Raw genomic sequence first — 23,692 nt, forward strand, 5'->3', positions numbered from 1 at the left:
TTTGATGAAATCACAACTTATTAGTTCAGTAGAGCGACGTTTGATATAACTTTAAGAACGAGGGGAAAGGGATGAGTCAGACAAGTTTTTCTAGGGGGCGGCAAAGGCTTTGTTGCTAGAAGCAGCGAATTGTTAGAAAATAGCGAGGACTAGCATTTTTATTTAATTTGATTATATCCAATTGAGTCGCTGCCGCTTTGCCCTTGTCTGTGAATACTCTATATTTCCACAAACACCCCATTATGCAGTTAGAAGTCACAAAACCTACAAATAAATCTTAGAAATAACAGAGTGAAAGCGATTTTTTTTATTTTTTTTAAATTATTTATGCATTAAGTTTCACCAACAGTTTCACGCAACAAAACACAAGACACGTTCCAACTTATTGGAAATCAAGAAAAAAAAATATATGCGACACCGATGAAAACAGCTTAAATAATTAGCCACAAAAGGAAAGCTTTGTACAACTAAACATAGACGCAGTTATTTAACAAAAATCCAACAATGGTAAAATGTACATTAAGTTTACTGGGGATAAGAAAACGAATTCGTCTGGAGCCAATACCTTCCCCGAGGTTGATATAACCTCTATGAAACGACGTTTAATGATGTCATATGTTATCTAAGAAAATAAATTTCCATATCTGATAGAAAGTCCTAGGACCTTTACTACGGTGAAAGCTAAAAAGCTTTATTTTCAGGCTATTTTATGCTATTTACAGAAAAAAACAATCACATTCTTTTATAGCGGCAGTTATGTTCTTTACAAGATTAAATTTGATAAATTTAAATTTTTGATTTTCAACAGTCTCTAACCTCTGCAAGAAATGCTACACCAAAAGATAAGGGGTTATAATAAAGTGGCAATTTCTTAAACTAAACGTTATCCTATATAATAATACATATTCCATGCTGTTATTTGCTTCAGCACATGGAATATAGTCGAAACATAGCTTAAAATTAGAAATGTCTAGAATGAAAAGCGAATTGGATAAGAGAAGAGAAAAAAATAAAAACATTGGTTACATTCTATTTATGATTCATTAGCGCTCATTATTTGTAAAAAATATATCTCTAAAAATAACCAACGAGTGGCGTGCCTGCTTATATGCCGTCGGCAAACAGTTGTACAAGCAGAGGAAGGAAGGTGAGTGGGCTTGCTTGTAGGAAACTGCGATCAATCTCCAACCAAAGATCTTCAAGAGGGGTTCTTGGGCTGGACAGACATAGGCTTTTTCAGTGACAGTTCGCTCCCACCTTTCAACAATGTGACTTTATAATAACCACACCAGCAGTGACCCCCTGTCCTCCTTAAGGTCTGCCCGAGCCCCCACCCAATCCATTTTCGTGGAAAAAACTTAAGATGTGAAGTTTTAGATATTCACGGCCTGTATTAATGACAAAAAATGTAATAAACTTGGCCGAACCCACAGACAGAATTAGACGTAATTTATAAATTTTATCAGACAATAATCAATTACAGAAAAGTGGATTGGGGCCTTTTTTTAATAATATGGTTACAAATAAAATGAATAGGATTAATTAAAAAATAAAGGATGGGTAGCTGTTACCCTTATTCTCCCCTAATGTCATAAGTGTCTTAGTGCTTTATTGAAAACTAAGCAAATTGATTCAAAACTGACAATTGAGGTTTTATTTTGTTTTATTTTGAGGTTAAATGTTTTATTTTTATATCAATTTTTAGAGTCTTGAATATTTTTGAGAAACGCAAGATATTAAATTATAAAAAAATCTATTAATATGTTTAAACAATTTTGTTGAAACATATTAACATCCTCTGGGCTGGTATAGTATTGGCTGCATATCTAGAACCTATTTCTGCACATTCTTTTTGGCCTTGGCATAAATAACATATATCACTTAATGAAGTTCAATCTTTATGATAAAATAAACAAGAAAAAGGAAAAATACCTTCTAAACAAATGGCAGTTATAACTGTAACCACTTCTTGAACAAAGCCAGGTAAACTCTTTTGGTCTGATGGAATAAGCTCCTGAAAAATGAGTTCAACTTTAGAAGATCAAAAAACTCATGAACTTTTTTTTTCGCCTCTCAGTCATTGAACTATGAAAGGAAAAAATTCAAACTTCTTCCTTAAGGATTTTTTTAAAAAAGATCTTATTTTTGACACCTACAAAACCAAACTGGACAAACAAGACACACAAGATTATACACTAGAGACAAAACTTTATAAGACAAATGAATGACGAAATCTTCAATTATCTCAGATTAACGGCTAGTACGAAGTATTTTCCGAAAATACGAGTTTCTTGGAAAACTGTACTTCTATGTGGAAAACTGCAGTTCAAAACCTGTCATAAGAGCCCCAATTCTCCGGTCAATCATGTCGAAAATTTTATGCCTTTACTGGAGCTCAGGGCTTTGACTGGCATTATCAGGGGAAGATGTTCTTATTTCAACTATCAGGGAATACTTTTGGGAATCCAATCAAAATCACGACTGATTCGACTTAAATCGTAGGAATGTTATATTACTCTGCTGCGTTCGCACCCCCCTCCCCCAAGGAAATATTTAAGGGCATAAGGGAAATCAGTGAAAGGCAGAATTGACTGATAAAACATTGATCTAGTTTGTTACTTGAATAGCAAAGTTTATATTTACGAGAATTTAAAAAAGTTTAAGAGAGAAAAACTGATTTAATTTAAATCAAGCAGAGAACAAAACGTATTAAAAACAAACACAACAACAAAAAATTCATAAATAAAAAAAATCCGAATATTTCAACTCCACATCTGGTAATCTTTATCAAGGGTAAAGAAAAAAAAAGAGAAAAAAAATTAAATCGTTTTAAAAAAATATAAAAAAAACAACAATTAAAAACAAAACTGAGTGGTGTTAGCCTTTCACTGTCAAAGTAACTTTGTCAATTGCTTTGACAGGTACCGTTTCACCGTTACTTCATATTCTAGTTTTTACGTCCGTTTTAATGTTTCGCTTATCTTTGGATAAGCTGATCTTTGGCTTGAGGTATAGCTTATCTTCGGATTTTTATCAGTAATTACTTATTTTATTACCATGCACTGAGGACGGAATAGCAGAGGTCTTGACCGAAATATTTGCATTGTAGTCTACGTTATTCACTGGTTTGTATTATCCTCGTTTCTTTCTTCTTTACTGTTTTTTCGTTGTCATGATTAGCCAGTGTGGTCTCAGAAAGTATTTACAATACTCCTTAAGTGCAACACAGAACAGTAAGACCAAAGTCTCTAGACATTTTTCCTCTATAGAATCAGATTGGCAAATGGGATTTACATTTTAATAAAACTTCGTCAATACTCCTTAACTGAAACACAGAACAGAAACACCAATAGATGATTGGGATTGAGGTTAAGTCTGTTTATATGGAAAAGCGTGGCAACAGTTCGACCTAAGCAATATGAAACCCAAGGTAACGTGTGCCGTCAATATCGAATTGCTCCACAGATTTTCGTAAGACAGACGACACGACGGTTAGCTATACATGTTTTTCTGCTGTTGAACTTGCTTTTAAGAAACATATATGTGAAGGAGGGAACGGCAGAGCAATACAATAGATATAAAGGGGGTAAATAATACAGCACAAAAAGAGAAGATACTTTAAAGAAAGAAAAATATAATATTAATTTAATCCCTCATAGAATAAATAATACACTTTATTAATATTGAATCGAAAAATATTGGAAATTAGTGTGCAAAATGATTTAAAGGCTGAAATTAATAGAATCATATGGAATTTGGCCTATGTTTTTAGCGTTAGATATCTAACTTGAAATTATGCTAAAACAAGCCAGGACAAAAATATAAACCAACAGATAAAATAAATATTGTCCTAGCTAAGGGACAAAATTGGTGGAGATGGATTGCTACAAACACTTCACAAAAACTCTATTTTCTTTGATTAGTGCTTCTAAAAAATCGTACACGTCAAATTGGAGAACAAAGCTAGGAAATTGCGAGAAACAGAAGAAATGCAAAATTGACGAAAACATAGGAAATAAGATATAGAAAAGAAGCACAACATACTTGAACCTGTGCAATTGCCTCGGCCCTACTTGATTCCTTGAATATCCTATAAAGTTGATTCCTAGTCTCAGATAAAACTTGTTTACTAACATTATCTCTTTGTTCGGTATGTGATGCTAGAGGCTGGTTTCCAGGTGAATTCCTTGTAGAATCTAACTTTTCCTAAGAAAAAAGAGATGTAATATAATTATTCAATTCTTAAAAAAAAACTTAAAATAAATAAAGAAATGAGGAGAATCACACATCATAAATACAAAGGAAGAGAAATCAAAGCACTATACGAACTACATTTGTTTCAAAGTAAATTTATATAAAAACAATTCTCTGGAGCAGGCTAGGAGGTTGGCTTAGGGTTGTATTATAACTTATTAACTTTGGTTATCCAATTAGTTATTAGCAAACCAGTAATAGCCAGTAATGCCAGTTGAAATTTAGAGGGGCATTTACAATTTGATTTTTTTTTTAAATATCAATCATTAACAAAAAAAAAACTAAAGTAAACACATCCCCTCCAAATGTCACAGCATGAGACGGAGGAGGACAGCTTGAGACTCCAAACAAATATTTAAAAAAAAAAATTAACACTAACCTCAGGAGGGGGTTTAAAAACAAAACGCAACTACAACACCATAAATAATCTCATTACACTTACAGTATTAGGTTGCAACTATATATTAAGAACAGCTCGGTTTAGTGTTCTCATTAGAAATAAAACGACTGTTCTACTGCGTGCTGACCTACTGACGGCTGTCAACTGTTCTACTGTCTGTTTACAGTCTCATTAGAGACAGCAAAACTAACAGAATTATAAATTTACGGCTTCACCTTCAAAGTCTCGCTATTTTTAAATGACAGAAATTACCATTGTGTTCCGTTGAGTTCCAAAGCTGTAAAACTGTCTTAAAATATTAACAAACGACAATTAACCTTTACCAGTAAGAGAAATGCAACTATTTAATGTTTAGAGCTTAAGTTTTCCTGTAATGAAACCTTTTAAATAAAACTGCGTTTCAAATGTGGGATGACTAGGCATTGTTTCTCAGTTTATATTCTTGGGCATTACTCACCCACGACTTCGGATGACATTGGATAAATTAAGAGAGTAATTTGTGTTTTATTGAAAAAAAAAAAAATGAGTGTGAATCGTCGGTTGCCTTAACGATTAATATTGTTTCTCCCTTAAAGTGTTATTAATTTTTTATTTATGAAACTAAGAAAAGTGTAATTATTTAAAGTGTATTTGTTTTCAGTAAAATACCTATTATGCTCTGGGCTTGAGAAGGCACGAGGGTTATCCGCCCTACTCGTGTAAGTTTTTACTTTTTTTTAGTTTGAATCTGCTATTTATTGTAATTTCGGTTCGTTTTGAGTTTTATTTATTTATTGATAGAAATTTGTGGCAGTTTTACGCTTGGAAGATTATTTGGCTTTATTTCTGCTCATTTTTAGCTTAACCGAGCTCTTTACTTTCCTTTGCAAAACTTGTTTTGTGTAAAGAATTCTTTAAACTATTGTCTGTTCATTTCTTATTGACATAGTCTTTTTTATGAAAATATAACATTATCAGTTTTTAAATAATTCTTTTCAGTTATTTTTAATTTTTATACTGAAATATTTTCAGTTTTGAAAAAATTCTTTTCAGTTTTTTTTTTTAATAATTCTTTTCAGTATTTTTGAAATAATTCTTTTCATTTTTTTTTTCTATAATAATTCATAGTTTGGGTTACTATTTGTATGTTGGAGAAACTTTTTCAACAATTCCTAATCCTGACTATCATCCCGAAAGATTCTCTCCATGCTCTCTGACAACCTGGACACACATACACTCTTTTTATTTATTTAAATTGTAAGAGCAGAAGCAGTAATAGTAGTAGCCCCAAAAGTTCCAACTTAATACCCTAGTCATTCTCGATATATTGCTGAGGTGTCTTATTGGCAACCATAAACACAATACCTTTTGATTTAGTTTAAAGCAACATTTAGTTTTAAAGAAAAATTGGCCAGTTGCATAATTGTGGGGGAGGGAAGACATGCCCAATATCCCTAAAGGCATAGTTGCTGGATCGTTCAACTATACTGAACAAAATGGCTGTCTCAAAATTTTGATTGGATGCTTTTGGAAAATGGCTGCTTGCTCACCAATTTCTATCTACTCTCGAAAAGGACACCAGAACTTTTAATTCTGAATCGAATTAGCTCTTTTAAAAGCTTCAATGATGTTTCTAGCTATGAAAGAGCGTTGTTGCCTATGATATTGCTACCAGTATTGGGTCAAGTACTCCAAAAAAGTAATTTAAGTATAAGTACCAAGTACTCAACCAAAATAGTAATTAAGTATCAGTTCTAAGCACTCAAAGTAAATTGTACGTAAGTACTTAGTACTTAAGTACAGAAGTACATGGCTCGAAGGTGTTTTTTATGCATGGTAAAGAAAATTAAATTAAGTATGGCTAGGTCGTCAGTAGAGATACTGATATTAGTTGTTCCATTATTTCTAGTGGAGAAGTGAAAAGGAGCTCCAATCTAGTAGCACCAAAGTCGTATCCAGGGAGGGATGGTTACCAGGTTGGAACAATCCCCCCCCCCCCCCAAAAAATGCTTCTCTGACTTGCAAATTCGTCTAAAAAATGCCCTAATCTTACTCGAGGATCTTCGAAAAAGTTCATGGGAGGGTTTTTTCGAACAATATTTTTTCGGTAAAACCCCTTCTGAGCGAGAATCATGGATACGGCCCTGGGTATAAACCACAACAACTCAGCTTCAACCATATTATAACTTTTACAGCAAACAAAAACACAAAAAAAATTGGCTTCTCATTCAGTATAATAATGCAAACTGTCTAAAAATTATAAAAAACTGTCTACCCAGTATAGTTTTTCATAGTGGCGTCATTGGATGAACATAATGCGTGACTTAATAAGCACGGCATATCCAACTGTTATGTCAAATAGGCTTTTCTACCTTTTCAGATTTTTTTTTTCTTGTGTCGCCCGTCTGAACGCTGCATTAAGCATTGTTCCTATTGGTGTGATGAGAGGAATAAGGAAAATTAAGCTCGGTTATATTTTCTCGCATGCATCACCAATCCGAATGCTTAATTGATGGTGTCAAGGCGTAGAAAGATATGGAAGTCAAAATGAACAAAATATTAGCTTTACGTGGCTGTTTTATTATATTCGGATGTAGTGAGGTAACCTTGCTGATCACACCAATGTGAACAATACATTACATTTACTTAAGAAACTAAATTTCAGTCTTCATTAACAGATTTTGGCGACAGATCCCAGAATCTGGACCAATAAAGACCGGTCATTTTTGACAGATCAGTCAACAGATGACTGGTCTTTATTGGTCCGGATTTCGGAATCTGGCACCAGAATATGTCAATGAAGACTGGACCTAAGCCATGAAAACTTCGTCTAAACAGTTGCCATAGCACTATGACCAATAGCACAGTTTAATATCCCACGACTTCGAAAAAGATGTCTGAAAAAAGTCCTTATTTCAATGAGGATTCATGACATTTAGTAGCAAAACTTAGCATCTTCTAAGCGGTTTGTTTTTGCAGTCAATACATCTCCTGCAGCGGAAAATAGGCGCTTAACAGGTGCAGATGATGGGAGAGGGGTATGAAATTTCTTAAACAGTATTCCAACTGTCGGATAGTTTTTCAAAGAATCGAGGGTCCTCCTTGCGTCTTGAAGAAATCAGCTTTGAGACTAGTGTATATATTTACTTTTTGATCACTGACAGTATCATCATCTTTCATTAACGAAAATAAATTATTAGTATCATTTGTACCAGACTTTTCAGTGCCTTCAGCAAGCTCATCACTGGAGACCAGCATGGCCACTTTTTTTTATTTCTAAGTTCACTATGTCTATTATACGTTTTTTTGCCCTTGCATGCTTGAGAATATGGATATTCTGAAGTCCTTTTAGTTTAGTCTCCAAACCATAAAATATTGGCAAAAAGCACATAGCAATTTTTTTCGCCTTGCAAAGAATCGAAGGCTTGGCACAATGGATATGTAATAAGCACATACTCCTTAATCAGATCCCTCTCCACCAGCTTCAACTTTGAAAGTTTCAGTTCATCACAGGCACTGGATAGCTTTTCCGCAGCAAATATGTCTACAACTCGCTTTACTGCATCGTGGAGAGACTTTCAGCGTGTACCATTTGGTACGACTGGGCAACTTCTAGTAATTTCCAAAATCTTGTCGGCAGCTTTTATTCTATAATTTGTCGCATTCCTTATGTTTTGGCATTAAGATATGGCGGATTGATAGTCTTTGAAATGGAATATTAACAAATGCTCACTCACTATCTTTTTGTGCACCCAGGTTTAGTATATTAATGCAGCATCTCAAACGCTCAGGGAGATGAAGATTTTCACTGTCGATATCATCTATTCTGTTGTCGAGAATGTGACGAACAGATTTTCTGGCAACAGTGTCTTCATCACAGTCAAACCCATCAAAATCTTCCAAAACACTAAAAACTGGCAGTTCACTCTCTTTCTCTGTCACTGATGAAGCAGCATACTCCCAAAAAGCTTTAACAAACTTGCTGCCATTATCCGTGACTAATTTTACTATTTTTGTCTCGCATAAGCTAAAGTCTTCATTGATCAAGTTTAGATGGGAAGCGCAAGCAAAAACAAACATGGGTTCCAATAAAATGTCTGCACGCAATTGCAATTGCCTGCCTTACATAATCAGTGTCAAGCCAATGGGCCTTAACACCTATGTAGCTTTTTTTTATTTGTTCTCCAAATGTCAGCAGTGGTGCAAAGATTGTCAGTTTCACGAAATAATTAAGTCAAGGATCTTTTCATTGTTATATACTTTGATTCAACACACGAGTTCAGCTTTTTGTCAGTCTTTGACCAATTAAGATCAAAACCAGTTATTATTGCTTGGCCAGTTTTCACAGAAGATTATTGTTTAGATATTTATTTCATTGCGTAACTAACGAAATTGTGTACAATACTGTACAGCGCTGTTTACAATTTGCTTTGGATAATTGGACAATATTATAGCCGTTGCTGTGAATGCCAGAGTACGATGGAATAAACGTTTGCAGGTTTCCATGATCCATCGGGCCACCCACCACGAAGGTGATTTCCAATGCCATCCGTGGGCCTGCTCACTACAGGGTAAGCGTCGTTTTTATGTTTTCCCGTTTTTATCTTCACGATGCCCTTTAAACGGTTTGACTTAGCCCTAGCTCATTTCCAAGGATTCCCGTTATGGCCAGTCAGAGTCCTGTAGATCTCTAAAGATAGCAAAGACCGAGAAAACGTTATTGTTTTCTGCTACGGAGATGACAAGGAAATAAGGCTCACTGAGAAAAGTTGGGTATCGTATGAAGTTAATATAAAGGAAGAGTCGTAAAAAACAGGAAAAAGAGTAAAGTTTGCGTTTGAAGAAGCTAAAAACTCTCCCAAAATCAACAAACAAAGCAAATCGTACGCTGCGTTCAAAATCAGCGAGCCAGTGAGCTCGTCAGGTCACCTGTTGGAAAGAATTGTTGCTAGTGAGGATAAGATTACAAGAACGCGAAAATCAATGTTCGAAAACATTAGGTAGAAGCTTTTAAAAAAGTGCGGGGATAAACAACAGAAAAGTGGCGATTTCATAAAGCAATCGTGCGAGACGATAATTAGTTAAATCTATGCCTCAGTATCCCTTGTGTTTATACCAAAGTTTCAGAGCATATTACAGACATACAAAAGCTTGAGAGCAGAAATTCAAGGATTGGAAAATTGCATGGCCTAGCTTTCAACGGTGTGAGGCAGTTAACGGGGTGAAGATTTGAAAGCAACAACAACGCATATCATAACACAGAAAATGAAAGTCACTGGTTTTTCTCAAAATGACATGAGAGTATTTACTGCTACCATTTAAATAATTCCACTACTCAAGGCCAAACAGATATTACACCGGTGATTGCGAAATTGGGAAACAGTTAAATGACGAGGAAAGTTCTCAAGAGCAAAACTGAACTTGCTAAATCGGACATTTTCGTGTTTAAGACTGTAACGAAACGCCGTCGTGATATTCTTAATACGGCAAGGGATAGTTTTGGAGTTCGAAATGTCTGATCTGAGCGTGGGCTAGTTCTGGCAAAACTCCCAATAGACACTATTGCTCGCATGATTCGGTCCCTGGCGGATTGCTTTCAGTTGCTTGTGCATATTTTGTTGTTTTGGTTTATTAATTATCAATGTTTTGGCATCTTTTTATTTATTATTCTTACCATTTTTTATTAATTCCTAGAGCTCAGCTGCACCTTTTTTTCTTTTGTTTTACTGTAAGCTATGAAAGTGGTTACTAGGTATAAATATGTGTGATGTAGCCTACCAATCGGTACCGCATTAAGGTTGAGCTGATTGGAAAGTTGCCCGTTTGATATTGATAGTTATATGCTTTCAGATTTGGCGAATGAAGAGTCTTCAGTGAGTTATGGACCTTTGCAGTTTAGTAAATATTGTGATTCCTCGTATTTTGGAATTATGGAAAATGCTGGTTTCAATGCGTGTTCGTGGAACTGCCACCTTACTTCTTCGTATGATGAGATGTTTGATTTTCCTTCGAATTGTCCGAATCTCCATGTTATGGCCCTTTGTGAAAGTTTTTTTAGTCAGGATAGTCTTCTCTCGTCTTTTAGTTTTCCGGGCTATCGGCTTACCGTGAGTAGTAGAGCTTCAATGAACCGCGACAGACTCGGTTTGATTTAAGTGATTCACTTAAATGGAAACCAAGGTAGGCTATTGATGTCTGGAGAGAAGGTAAGACAGGAATATTTTTGATTGAAATTGAGTTTAGTATGACACTTGGCGCGAGGTAAATTATCCTATCAGTAGTTAATAAACCTCTAAGTGCTTCGTATGAGGATTTCACAGGTTTCCAAAGTCTTTTAATGGGGTTCAGAGGCCACAGCAAGAGTTTTTGTGCATGGGTGATTTTAATTTTGGTCTTTCATCTACAGGTGGTTCTAACTTAGATTTGATAAATTTTATGGTTTCCAATGATCTATTCCCCACAGTAACAATACCTGCTAGGATCACGGATTACTCTGCTACCCTGATTGACAATGTGTTTGTCACTTCAAAAAACATCCGAAAGGCGTTTTCTAACATTGTAGTGAATTCGACATCTGATCCCTTCCCAGTAATATCTAGTTTAGATTTACAAGTGTCACAACAGAAAAAGCAGAATAAAATTGTTCGAAAGATTAAGCCTGAAAACGTTTGATTGTTTAAAAAAGAAATAAGTGCAACAACTTTTGAATCTGTCTTGAACCAGAAAGACCCGTGTGAAGCTTTTGCGCAATTTAGTAGCATCATAACTACTGCATATGATAAAACTTGTCCACTGAAGACGCTCAGAGAGAGACCAAGTATGCCGAGAAAACCATGGGTTGATGAAGAGCTAGTTAACTTATTTGAACAGGGGACAGTGCATTTCAAGATTATCTGAGATCTTCAAAGAAGGAGGATAATGCTCATTTTAAACAGATTCGGAACATGGCGAACTCACTGAAAAGGAAAAAAAAATAACAGTGCTACTCGGCACTTTTTGAGGAAATAAAGCAGATCCGAAAAGAACTTGGAAAGTTATCAATAAGCTAGTTAGTGGACCTCGAAAAAACTCAAGATCCTTTAATTGAAATCGAAGGAGTGCTTTTAGAGGATAGACAAGAACTCTAAAGTGCTTTTAGAGTTCCTGTAACAAGTTTGGTGATTATTTTTACTAGTATTGGAACGAAGATACAAACGGAAACTAGAAATTCCCAAGCTGTCGAAACTAGAAATTCCCTGGCAAGTCGTTGGCTGGTGAGTGGGGCGTGGGAATGGAAATTGAATTTCGTCCCTGGACTCAGCTGAATTAAGAAAGATCGTCAGCTCGATTGGATTTACCAGTGCTGGGCTGGATGGTGTTAACCTGGATTATTCGATCAAGTTTGGTGTACATTCTCCCTGTGTTAGTGGGACCTAATAAATTTATCAATGGAAAAGGGAGTTTTTCCTAAATATTGAAAACAGCAAAGATTCTCTGTCTCTACAAAGGGGGCACTCAAATGGATATATGGAACAGGAACTGTACTTAAGCACGTACTTAAGTACATGTATTTAAGTACCACCCCAACACTGATTGCTACAAGCCCTTTTGAAAACCTGCATGCATACAGTTTTTTTTATTTAATTGGTACTCCTTTTAAACGTTTCCTAAAAGTTTAGCCTTAATATCCTTAGCGTCAATAGTTACAGTGACTGTGGTATTAAAATAAACACATAGTGCCTTATGGCTAGCTTAAAATCCCCCACAACTTACCCTTAAAGGTCTAACTTCATAATATAACTTCTTTTGAGATATTGCAAAAGGTCTAACTTAATAATATAAGTGGTTCATCAGATATTGCTTTGTCACCTTTTTGAAAGTCCAAACACTCATACTTGGTTTCGATTTAGTTCTACATCTGCCTAAATATTCCTTAAAAGCTGCACCTTAATATCCTTAGCTTGCGCAGCAGCAATTATTGAAGCAGAATTCAATTCAATTAAGAATGAAACATAACACCAATAATAATAAGGATCCTGGAAGCGAACTTGTTGAGGACCATAACAACAAAAAATTGAAAATAAAGAAGAGAGAAAGATAAAAAAGGAAAAAAAAGAAAGAGAAAACACGGGTAAATTAAAGCAAATTGATTAAAAATTTGGAGAATTATAATATCAAAGTTTAGTAACATTGTTATACAGCGTGCGAAAACTTGTGGATATCTCGATACTGGAGGGTATTATATTCCATTGAAGTATAGATTTATAAATGGGGGATCGCTGGGCGGAGCTAGCGACACACTTGGGGACAATAAAGGAAAAGTTGGATGAACGGAGGCAGAAGCCCTCAGAATTATTAACATTAAAATAAGATAATAATTGGGGAGGAAGATTTTTATGGTAAGCAGAGTATGCAAGGGATAGATTTAATTTGTTAATGATTTGTTCAAAAGGGATAATACCAAAACGGAGTACAAGTCCTGGGTGGGATATAGTCAGGGCAGCCGAAAAACTGCTTTGATGGCAAGGTTTTGGGCAGATTTTAATTTATTGGTAACTGAAGGATAAGTGTTGCCCCAGATAGATCTGCAGTATGAGATTTATGGGTAAATAAATGAATTATAAAGGGTGACAAGCATATCGGGAGGAAGAATATTATTTACATGACTAATCTTTCTTATATGTTACAAGATTATGGCTCCGATATAGGAAACATGTGTTGCAAATGATAGGGAAGAGTCTATGTGGACACCAAGAAACTTGGCAACTTCGACCTGTGGGAGGAGATTGTTGGAATATTTTAGGCCAAGTGCTTGCTGAACTTCATTTTTTTGTAAAGGTTTCAAAATAATACAGACTGCCTTTTCTTGCTATTAATGGTCATGCAGTAAAAGAGAGACCACTCATGTACTCTATTCGGAAGGATTTGGGTAGAGGTGACGACAGATGGTGAATTAGGGCCCGAGATGAAAAAGTTGCTATCGTCAGCAAAAAGTGCTGGGTGCACTGATGGACCCAGGTCCATAACCAAATCATTAATATGAAGAAGAAAAGTATTGGACCAAGAACAGAGCCCTGCGAGACGCCCCTCCGGACAGGTAGGGTATGCGAGGTCATGAGAGATAAGAGCCGAACCATGAGAAAGGAATTCCACGTATCCGTTTGTTCTTCAGTTTACTTAATAAAACACTGTGATCAACCATGTCAAAGGCCTTAGAAAAATCCATAAATAAGCCCAATACAGTATTTTTAAGGTCACGTTGGGAACGTGTAAACTGTGTAGTGTCGATTAGTGCATGAGCAGTTGAAAATTTGGAACGGAAGCCATATTGATGAGAAGAAATCAACGAATCTGAAGGATTAGTCCCAAATAAAAAGGAAGAAAGACGTCGGAAGATGATTCTCTCGAGCAATTTGGATATAACTGGGAGAAGTGAGATTAGACAATAATTACTTATCTCAGATGGATCACCCTTTTTATGAATCGGGATAACAATTGCTGATTTAAATATTTCTGGGAAGACTCCATTGATCATAGACAGGTTTGCTATGTGCACAATGGGTAGACAAACATAGGAAGATACGGTCCTAAGAAGCTTATTACTTATGGCAAAGAAGTCAGCTGTCCTACTATTAGAGAGAGATTCGATAACTTGAAGCACCTCTTTACTATCAGTTGGAGAGAAAAACATGGATCTAGGATTCTTGCTAGGGTGTACTGACTCGAAGGGGGAACAGCAGTTAGCATTTGGAACATTGGTGAAATAATTATCAAAAGCATCCAGTACTGAAATTGGGTCAATTTATCTGCCTCTAAAGTCCGTAAAATTAAGAGATATAAATCTTGATTTCCTTTTTTTTGAAATAATTTAATTTATTGTGGACCAAATGTTTTGCACGCTTTCTTTGCGGAGAGAGATTTTTGGATAATGATAATTTTTTTTGCTTCCTGTACGAGTTTGATATATAAGTTTTTGTATTTTTTATAATTAGTTAGGTCAATAACGCTACTGGTTTTGCAAGCTAACTTATATAGGTCATTTTTACGGCATGAAGAGATTATCAGGCTATTGGACATCCAGGGGCGTACATGGGTAGTTTTTTGGTTTGATTTACGGACTGGAAAGGTTGAACTGATAAGATCACTCAGTCCCTGTGTAAAACCATTTGTGGCTGAATTAACATCCTGACAATCAAAAACCTTGGACCAGTCAAAGGATTTCAAACGATCCGTGAACTGGTTCATATTCACAATATTATGTATTCTATTAGACGTAGGGGTATTAGTTCTAGAGGGTTGAGTAGTTGATAGGAAGGGTAGGGAGAGATATATTGGAAAGTGGTCTGACAGGTCAGAGATTATTATTTTGGAGGACAGGTGGTTTCCCAGGGAAGTGAATACAAAAATTTTATCAATTACAGTAGCGGTAGACCTCATAGGATCAACTCTAGTAGGAAAAAGGATTGTTGGAAGAAGACCACTCGAGGTAAATGTTTCAAAGAAGGTATCACAATCATTATTATTGCTAACATTTAGTAAATTACAATTGAAGTCCCCAAAAACTATTGCCTTCTTTTGTGGTAAATTAATAAAACTAGAAAAGTCATCAAACAGATTACAAAAGAAAGGTGTCAGAAATGAGGGTGGTTTATAAACAATGAAAAAATAAAAGAATTGTCGTCAACACTTATGTCTACAACTATTGAATAAATGCATCTATTATTTAAAGGTTGCAAGAATAAGGATTCACGAGTGTAATAGCCTGGTGAATTTTAGACTTGACCGGATGTAAAGAGAAATGCCACCAGAGGACTTGGTTAATTTTCTTTCAATATGAATAGCTTGAAAGCCAGGGATGGAAAATTCATTCGTATCATCTATTTCTAAAAGCCACGTCTCCGTTATTCCAATTACGTCGGAAAGGCAGTAACCGTCAATTAAAATTAACTCTTTAAAATTATTCCACTTATCTCGTATGCTTCTGATGTTCAAGCAAATTACATTAATTTTGGTCTCTTCCATTTGCTTAGGTTTCATATCTTTCACAAAATCAAGAGTGTCAACATATTCACAATTAATTTGGTGGAAGGGGCCCTCGGGACTAGCTAAGGGGTTGGTGGGTAAATTATTTTGGTCATAGTAATAGTTACAAGCAACATTATTGCATAGTGATAAATTCGTGAGAAACGTAAAATCTTGCTTTTGCAACATCATTTTTCACACCGGCCGCAATACGAGATTTGAGCACTGGACACAATAGACTATACGAAGCGTGTGACCCGCCGCAGTTCGCACAATAAGGGATGTTAGTACAGAGCGCATCTTTCGAAGAATAGTGATTGCCTGCACAGCGCGCACATTTTTCCACTTGACTGTTGCATTTGTTTAGAATATGATCAGGAGACCTTCACTTAAAGCAGCAACGCGGTACACTTATAAAGTCATATACGCTTAAAATCTCATATCCGCATGTCACACCATTTTTATCGTATCACTTTTACCAAATTATCCTAAAAAAACTAACTCGATTGCTCGAGGCAACCCAAATAGACTTGTGTCCTGGTCTCTTGAGTGCATTTTGAATTTACTCGAACTATATGACTGCAAGATACATTTTATTATTCTGAGGTACCACTTCTGCAAAATCACCCAGCCAGCACCCGAAACAATAGGCTTCAAGGACTCACAGAAATCAAAGGCGACATTTTTCTGAATATTCACACAAATCTTATCTCTTAACGGCCGAACATGGGCATTCGAATTTTGAACCTTGAGTTGATGCGTAAAGTTTTTCCGACTTTTGAGGTCATTAAAAAACAGTGGCAATTTCCAGGCAACAATAGTAAAGTTGCCACCGGCAGGCTTTAAAGGACTTTATCTTGACTTTTAATGTGACAGAAAGAGGATGAAATATCCCTCGAACTGGTTGGAAATTTTCTTTAATTGGACATGCAGCTCATTCCCTCTCAAACAAAGAGCAGAATAAGCAGTGACTGGTATCGATGGCACTTCATTGGGGCTTATAATACCAAATACTGGGATTTCGAAATCGTTTGTATTACCGTTCTTGATAAATTCCAGAATATCACCTAGATGGTTCAGTGATGCTTTCGATCCAGTTCGCTACTGAAATAAAGCTTCTGGATATAGCTTGGACCCAAGCCATTTCTTTGCCTTCACAATATCATCAACGTAAAAAAACTCCGCACCAAACTTCATAATCATCGCATCGTCAATTCCTTTCTCAACGTTTCGATGAACAAAATTCAGCACCAGACAACATTACAGATTTTTTTCACCATCACCGGATATGATAAACAGTTATAGCACACTCACAACACGTCTTGTTCGTTCAAATGGTAGATGAACATTAAACTAGTTAGGGGGAAATCATAGGTTAAAAAATAATTGATGTGCTCGGAGTGCGACGGTTAGAATAGGGCCTTCCCAAAAAGACACGGGAAGCGTCAGTCCCCGTTCACCTTATCCCGGCAGTTTAAGGGAGGCTCTCCCAGCAGGTACAACGGCGCTTTCGACGGGGGAACTTCCCCTCTCCTGCTTGCCTAATTATGGTTACTAAATGTCTTATAAAACCACTTACGTTTTAATTAAATAAGCAAAGGATATCCAATAAAATTCTATGATCACTGGGTCACTGAATTCATTGATAGACGTAGGAGAGGATTATGCGTCACCAATCCCAAGCCAATTCAATGTTTCTTAATATCTTATTGTCTAAAAATTTCACTTTTGCAAACCAATTAAATTCGAAGTTGAATCCCATTTGTGTCCTCACAGTTCAAAGCCTAATTCAATACTGAATTCAATACACCTCAATATCCTTCAATATCCCTTTCAACACACCCTGAAAGCTTCAGCTTCATACCATAAACCGTTCCTGAAGCATTTCTGATGCATCCACTTGGTAACCTGTGTGGGCATAGTGTGTTTCGAATTAGTTCCGTACAGTTTCTATACATCCCAAATTTTTCGCCACAATATCCTTAGTCTTTAAACCAATATTAGTAATAGTAGCAGTGGAATTAATTGTAGTAGCCAAAGCTTTAGTGGCAGTAGTAGTAATATAAATAATAATAATAGTAACAGTAGTAGTAGTATGAGTAGAAGCAGTAGCATGAAAATGCAAATATTTTTTTTATTGGTTAGTTCAACATCCCTCACAACAAGCCCTGTTAGTTTCAACTTCACACACCAAACTGTTCCTAAGATATTGCTGTTAAACCCTTCTGACAACCTGCATACAGAGGGCGTGTTGTGATTCATCTCTCCTTCCCTCCTCAAAATTCCTTGAAAATGTCACCTTCGTCCCTTAGGCATAGTTGTAATAGTAGTCACATGAGTAACATTGATATTACTAGTTATAGTATTGAATATCGGTAGTACTACTAGCAGCAGTAGTATTAACATATTGCATTTTGGTCAATAGAACATCCCTCTCATCAAGTCCTTAAGTTTGAACTTATTACAATTAGCCATTGCTATGACATTACTGATATGTCCTTTTGATAACCTGTATATTCATATACTTATTGAAATTTTTATCTCAATGCTCTTGAAATACAAAATAATTTCAAACGATCTAAAGAACGTTTACAAAAATATAAATAATTATAAAGCCCCTTTCATGAAGTTAGGTACTGTAAAAGCCTATTCAATAACAATAAATCTTATTTCAGTCACGTTTAGATGTTCATAAAATCCTGTTTAGTCCGTGTAAAACACTTTTCCCTGGTTTCCAATAAAAAAATTATAAGAAAAGTGAGTTTTACTACACTAAACGGAACTGGTGAGAAAATTCTGAAATCAGGGAATCAAGGCCAAAAGATAGTGGCGATTTTTTTCCAAAACATCAATTTCATCAACAAAAACATCAACAAAAATAATAAATCTTACTTCAGTCAAGTTTATATGTTCGTAAACATTCTGTTTAGTCCGTGTAGCACTCTTTTCCTTGGTTTCCACAAAATATAATTATAAGAAAAGTGAGTTTTACTACACTAAACGGAACTGGTAAGAAAATTCTGAAATCTGAGGAATGTTCTTAAATTTAGCAAAGATCAATGCCAAAAGATAGTGGCGAATTTGTTGCCGAAACATCAATTTTTTCCAAAAATTACTAAGCTTTTACTAATGAATAAAAGCTTTAAGGTAAATAACAATGAAGAGGCAAAAGCTAGCCTCCAATATAAACGATAATATGTTTAACGTTTAATGATAAAATATTTAAAGTTAGTATGATTGGATATATCCTTATTTGGTTAATAATCGAAGCAAACTTGGCTGTTTACAAGAAAAACTAAAGGAAAACTAATAGAATTAGGGCCTAGCAACAACAAAAAGCGAAAAAAGAGAACTTACGGAGGTTTTTTTAAGCTCGCCTGCAGGGTTGTCAGTTATCATAGTGGCTTTGTTCAAATATTCTGGTGCAGCTGTTAATAGAATGTTGTTAGTCCGGCCTCGCGACGCATCCATGGTAATAGAGGACGCTGCCATACATTGATGTTCAACATGAGATATTTCAGGAGCTATGGCGTCTTGAAGAATTTCAGACGCAACTGTTTCATTCAAGTTTTCATGTGGGCTTTCTGTTACATCACAATTTACCGAATCGAGTGGTATTTCAGCAGAGGAAAGAGGCTTCTGAAGTTCAGTCAGTCCATCAGTGTTTACGTCACATCCAAGCAGGTTTGGGTTTTCTGCTGAAACATTACTATCTTTGATTGTATTATCCTTTGTATTTGCTGTTAGAACTGGGATTAGTAACCAGAATTGTAACAACATTTTCCAGTTTTTCTTCTATATTGTTTAATCGAGATACCGACTTCTCAAGAAGGTCCCTTTTAAACTGAAATACAGAAACATCCCTTAAAGAAAGCAATGTAGATTATATTACATTAGAAAAAACAATTAATATACATAACAATACAAACAATTAATTAACATAAATACATTCAATTAACATAACGTATGATATCATATCAATAGATATATTGAAATTTGTGTACTGTTGACAAACAAATTTGCTGTTAGAAACCAGCAGATACATGTTTTTTGGAGAGAGGGGGAGATAATAAACTTATCTGATAATTTCACCAAGAGTGGAAAAATATACTTATGGAAGCAGCCCCTACCCCAAGGCCAACTCCCCCCCCCCTCCCACTAGACTACGAATGAGCCTTAATGGAAACGTGCATAATTTTTGTTTTTGATTTAAGACTAGGTTGATATAAACTGTTTAAAACAGCTTTTCGTTTCCGTATTTATGTCACCTCTAGAGGTAAATTAAATACTTTCACTTTCTTGTAAGGATTTGCTAGAAATCAATTCCAGTAACCCTACAGTTTAGCCATTTAGCCAGTGGCTGTTAGTTTAGAATTGGATTGAAAATAAAAAACTCTGTCCAAAAATTTTTGATGTGGTTTCACTGCATTAACAGTAGAAGGGGGGGGGGTACCAGCCCCACGGGGGCACCATATATGGGCATAGAGTCCCTAAGGAGATGGTTTTCTCACTGAGAATGAAAAAACAGGATTTTTCTCATTTGAAAAAACAGGAATTTTCTCACTTTTATGAATGTTTCTTGGACGGTTATGTATGCTGGTCAATTTATTTGATGTTTTCATGGATGTCAACAGTAATTTATGCCTATTTTATGATTTTTGTCAGTGAGAATGGAAAAACAGGATTTTTCTCATTTGAAAAAACAGGAATTTTCTCACTTTTATGGATGTTTTTATGGTTTTTGTCAGTGAGAATGAAAAAACAGGAACTTTCTCACATTTACGTATGTTTTATGGTTTTTGTCAGCGAGAATGGAAAAACAATAGTTTTCTTACTTTCCTGGACTATTGAGTCTAATATCACCTGTCAGAATTGTTTCCGGGGAAGTTAATTAATGTGTGACAGATGACGCCAATTTAATTAATGTCTTTGATGTATTTCCAAAAACAATTGTATCCGAGGTAAAGTTTGGATCAAACACGACAAATGATGTCATGATTGACTGACTTGACACGAAAAAAGAATTCTTTTGTTTTTTCTAAGGGAAATTATCGATTCTAGGAAGGGGAATTTATTTTTTGTTTTTAAAGAGAATTGTTTCTAAGCGAATGTGTATTAATATCTTTGGATTTCTACCAAGAAAATTGTTTCCGGGTGAATGTTTTGATCTTAGCAATGATGAGATTGATTCACGAAAAGGTTTCCAAATAATTTGAAATGTGTCAGCGCAGAGATGCCCAAAAACAAAAGGAACACGCTGATATTACGTTTAGGGATTATTTAGGCAAAAGCGGTTTAGATATTTTGTGGAATTATTTCGGCGAGACAGTTAGACATTTTAAAGGATGATTTAATAAAGGATTTTAGAAGAGGATTTGAGGGTGAAACTCTTTGGTCGTTATAATATACAAGTTCCATTTGAACAGTGTTGTGAGGTCCTCTACCCAAACCCCAAAGGGTCCTCATACACCACCCCAACCCCGAAGGAAGCCCCCGGTACCCAAAGATCCCCCGGGCTCCCAAAAGGTCCCCGGATCCCCAAATGCCCTCCCCGGGCCCCCCAAAGAGTCCCCTCTCCATTTTTAATGCTTTTTTATGGTTTTATTATATCTTTTCAGAACAAATTCCTTTCATAATGTCATTCCTAAACCCATTTTCCAACTTGAAGTACCAATCCTTTCATCCACAACTTTACTTTACAGATTTTGGTTACCTCAACACCAAGAAATATTTTTCAAAGACCATTTCAGAGCAAGTTCCTTTCTTAATGTTCATTCTAAACCCAATTTTCCAACTTGAAGCATCCATTCTTTTCACCACAACTATACTTTACAGCTTTTTGGATACCTCAACACCAATTAATACTTTTCAAAGCCCATTTCAGAGCAAGGTCCTTTCTTAATGTCCCTCCTAAACCCACTTTATAAGTTGAAGTACCCATCCCTTTAACCCACAACTTAGTTATAGGTAAGAGTTTGAAGTTTTACCTTAGAGACTTAGCTTAGAGTTTTAGTTTGGTTTAGTTTTAGTTAAAAGTATAGAGTTGTTTAGCTTGGAGTTTTAGTTTAGAGTTTTATTCAGAGTTCTAGTTTAGTTTAGTTTTAGTTAAGAGTTTTGTGTTTTACCTTAAAGTCTTAGATTAGAGTTTTAGTTAGGGTTGAAGTTTCGTTTACTTTAGTTATAGTTAAAGAGTTTATAGTTTTAGCTTAGAGTCTTAGGTTAGAGTTTTAGTTAGAGTTATTGTTTAGTTTAGTTTTAGTAAAGAGTTTAGAGTTTTACCTTAGAGTCTTAGCTTAGAGTTTTAGTTAGAGTTGAAGTTTAGTTTAGTTACAGTTAAGAATTTAGAGTTTTAGCTTAGAGTCATAGCCTAGAGTTTTACTTAAAGTTGTTGTTTGCTAAGTTTTAGTTAAGAGTTTTGAGTTTTAGCTTAGCGTCTTAGCTTAGAGTTCTTTTTTGTTAGAGTTCTAGTTTAGTTTAATTTTAGTTAAGAGTTTGATTTCTTACCATTGAGTTTCATTTAGAGTTATAGCTTAGTTTAGCATTAGTTAAGAGTTTGATGTCTTACCTTACAGTCTTAGCTTAGAGACTTAGTTCGAGTTCTAATCTAGTTTAGTTTTAGTTAAGAGTTTAGAATTTTATATTATAGTTTTTGTTAGAGCTCTACTTTATTTTAGTTTTAGCTAAGAGTTTAGAGTTTTTAGCTTAGAGTCTTAGCTTAGGGTTTACGTTGAAGTTATAGTTTAGTTTAGTTTTAGTTAATAGTTTAGAGTTTTAGCTTAGAGTTTTTGTTAGAGTTAAAGTTTAGTTTAGTAATAGTTAAGGGTTTATAGTTTTAGCTTAGAGTCTTAGCTTAGAGTTTTTTTGTTAGAGTTCTAGTTTAGTTCAATTTTATTTAAGATTTTGATGTTTTACCTTTGAGTTTCAGTTAAAGTTATAGTTTAGTTTAGTTTTAGTTAAGAGTTTGGTGTCTTACCTTAGAGTCTTAGCTTAGAGTTCTAGTTAGAGTTCCAGTTTAGTTTAGTTTTAGTTAAGAGTTTAGAATTTTAGCTTAGAGCTTTTGTTAGAGTTCTACTTTATTTTAGTTTTATTTATTAGTTTAGAGTTTTTAGCTTAGAGTCTTAGCTTAGAGTTTATGTTGAAGTTCTAGTTTATTTTAGTTTTATTTAAGAGTTGAGAGTTTTAGCTTAGAGTCATAGCTTGGATGTTTTTTTAGAGTTATATTTTAATTTAGTAATATTTTAGAGTTTAGAATTTTAGATCAGTGTCGTAGCTTAGAGTTTGTTTGTTAGAGTTCTAGTTTAGTTTAATTTTATTTTGGAGTTCCATTTTTTTCCTTTGAGTTTCAGTTAGAGTTATGGTTTCGTTTTACCTAAGCGTTTGGGTTCTTGCCTAAGAGTCATAGCCGAGAGTTTTAGTTAGAGTACTAGTTTAGTTTAGTTTTAGTTAATAGTTTAGAATTTTAGCTTAGAGTCTTAGCCTAGAGTTTTTTGTTAGAACTCTAGTTTAGTTAAATTTTAGTTATGAGTTTGATTTTTTAACTTTGAGTTTCAGTTAGAGTTCTAGTTTAGTTTAGTTTTAGTTAAGAGTTTGGTGTTTTACCTTAGAGTCTTAGCTTAGAGTTTTAGTTAGAGTTCTAGTTTAGTTTAGTTTTACCTTAGAGTCTTAGCTTAGAGTTTTTGTTATAGTTCTAGTTTAGTTTAGTTTTAGTTTAGAGTTTAGATTTTTTAGCTTAGAGTCTTAGCTTAGAGTTTTTGTTGAAGTTATAGTTTAGTTTAGTTTTAGTTAATAGTTGAGAGTTTTAGCTTAGAGTCTTAGCTTAGAGTTTTTGTTAGAGTTGAAGTTTAGTTTAGTAATAGTTAAGAGTTTAGAGTTTTAGCATATAGCTTAGAGTTTTTGTTAGAGTTCTAGTTTAGTTTACATATAGTTAAGAGTTTGGAGTTTTACCTTAGAGACCTAGCTTAGAGTTTTAGTTTAGTTTAGTTTTAGTTAAGCTTAGAGTTTTAGAGTCTTAGCTTAGAGTTTTTGTTAGAGTTGAAGTTTAGTTTAGTAATAGTTAAG

At 34.9% G+C, this 23,692-nt stretch overlaps 1 pseudogene across 1 annotated transcript in view; it reads right to left on the minus strand.

Moving 5' to 3' along the window:
* Window positions 1-23,692, minus strand: part of LOC148948039 (uncharacterized) — a 50,267-nt pseudogene that overhangs the window by 11,531 nt on the left and 15,044 nt on the right. The window contains exons 3-5 of the transcript XR_016142373.1: window positions 18,992-19,478; window positions 4,045-4,206; window positions 1,933-2,014 (exon numbers count right to left, since the gene is read on the minus strand). The product of XR_016142373.1 is annotated as an uncharacterized LOC148948039 (transcript). The remainder of the gene's footprint in view (window positions 1-1,932; window positions 2,015-4,044; window positions 4,207-18,991; window positions 19,479-23,692) is intronic.

Source organism: Artemia sp. Qi Xiang Cuo, chromosome 10 (genome assembly GCF_049724085.1).
Source record: "Artemia sp. Qi Xiang Cuo chromosome 10, ASM4972408v1, whole genome shotgun sequence".
NCBI lineage: Eukaryota > Metazoa > Arthropoda > Branchiopoda > Anostraca > Artemiidae > Artemia > Artemia sp. Qi Xiang Cuo.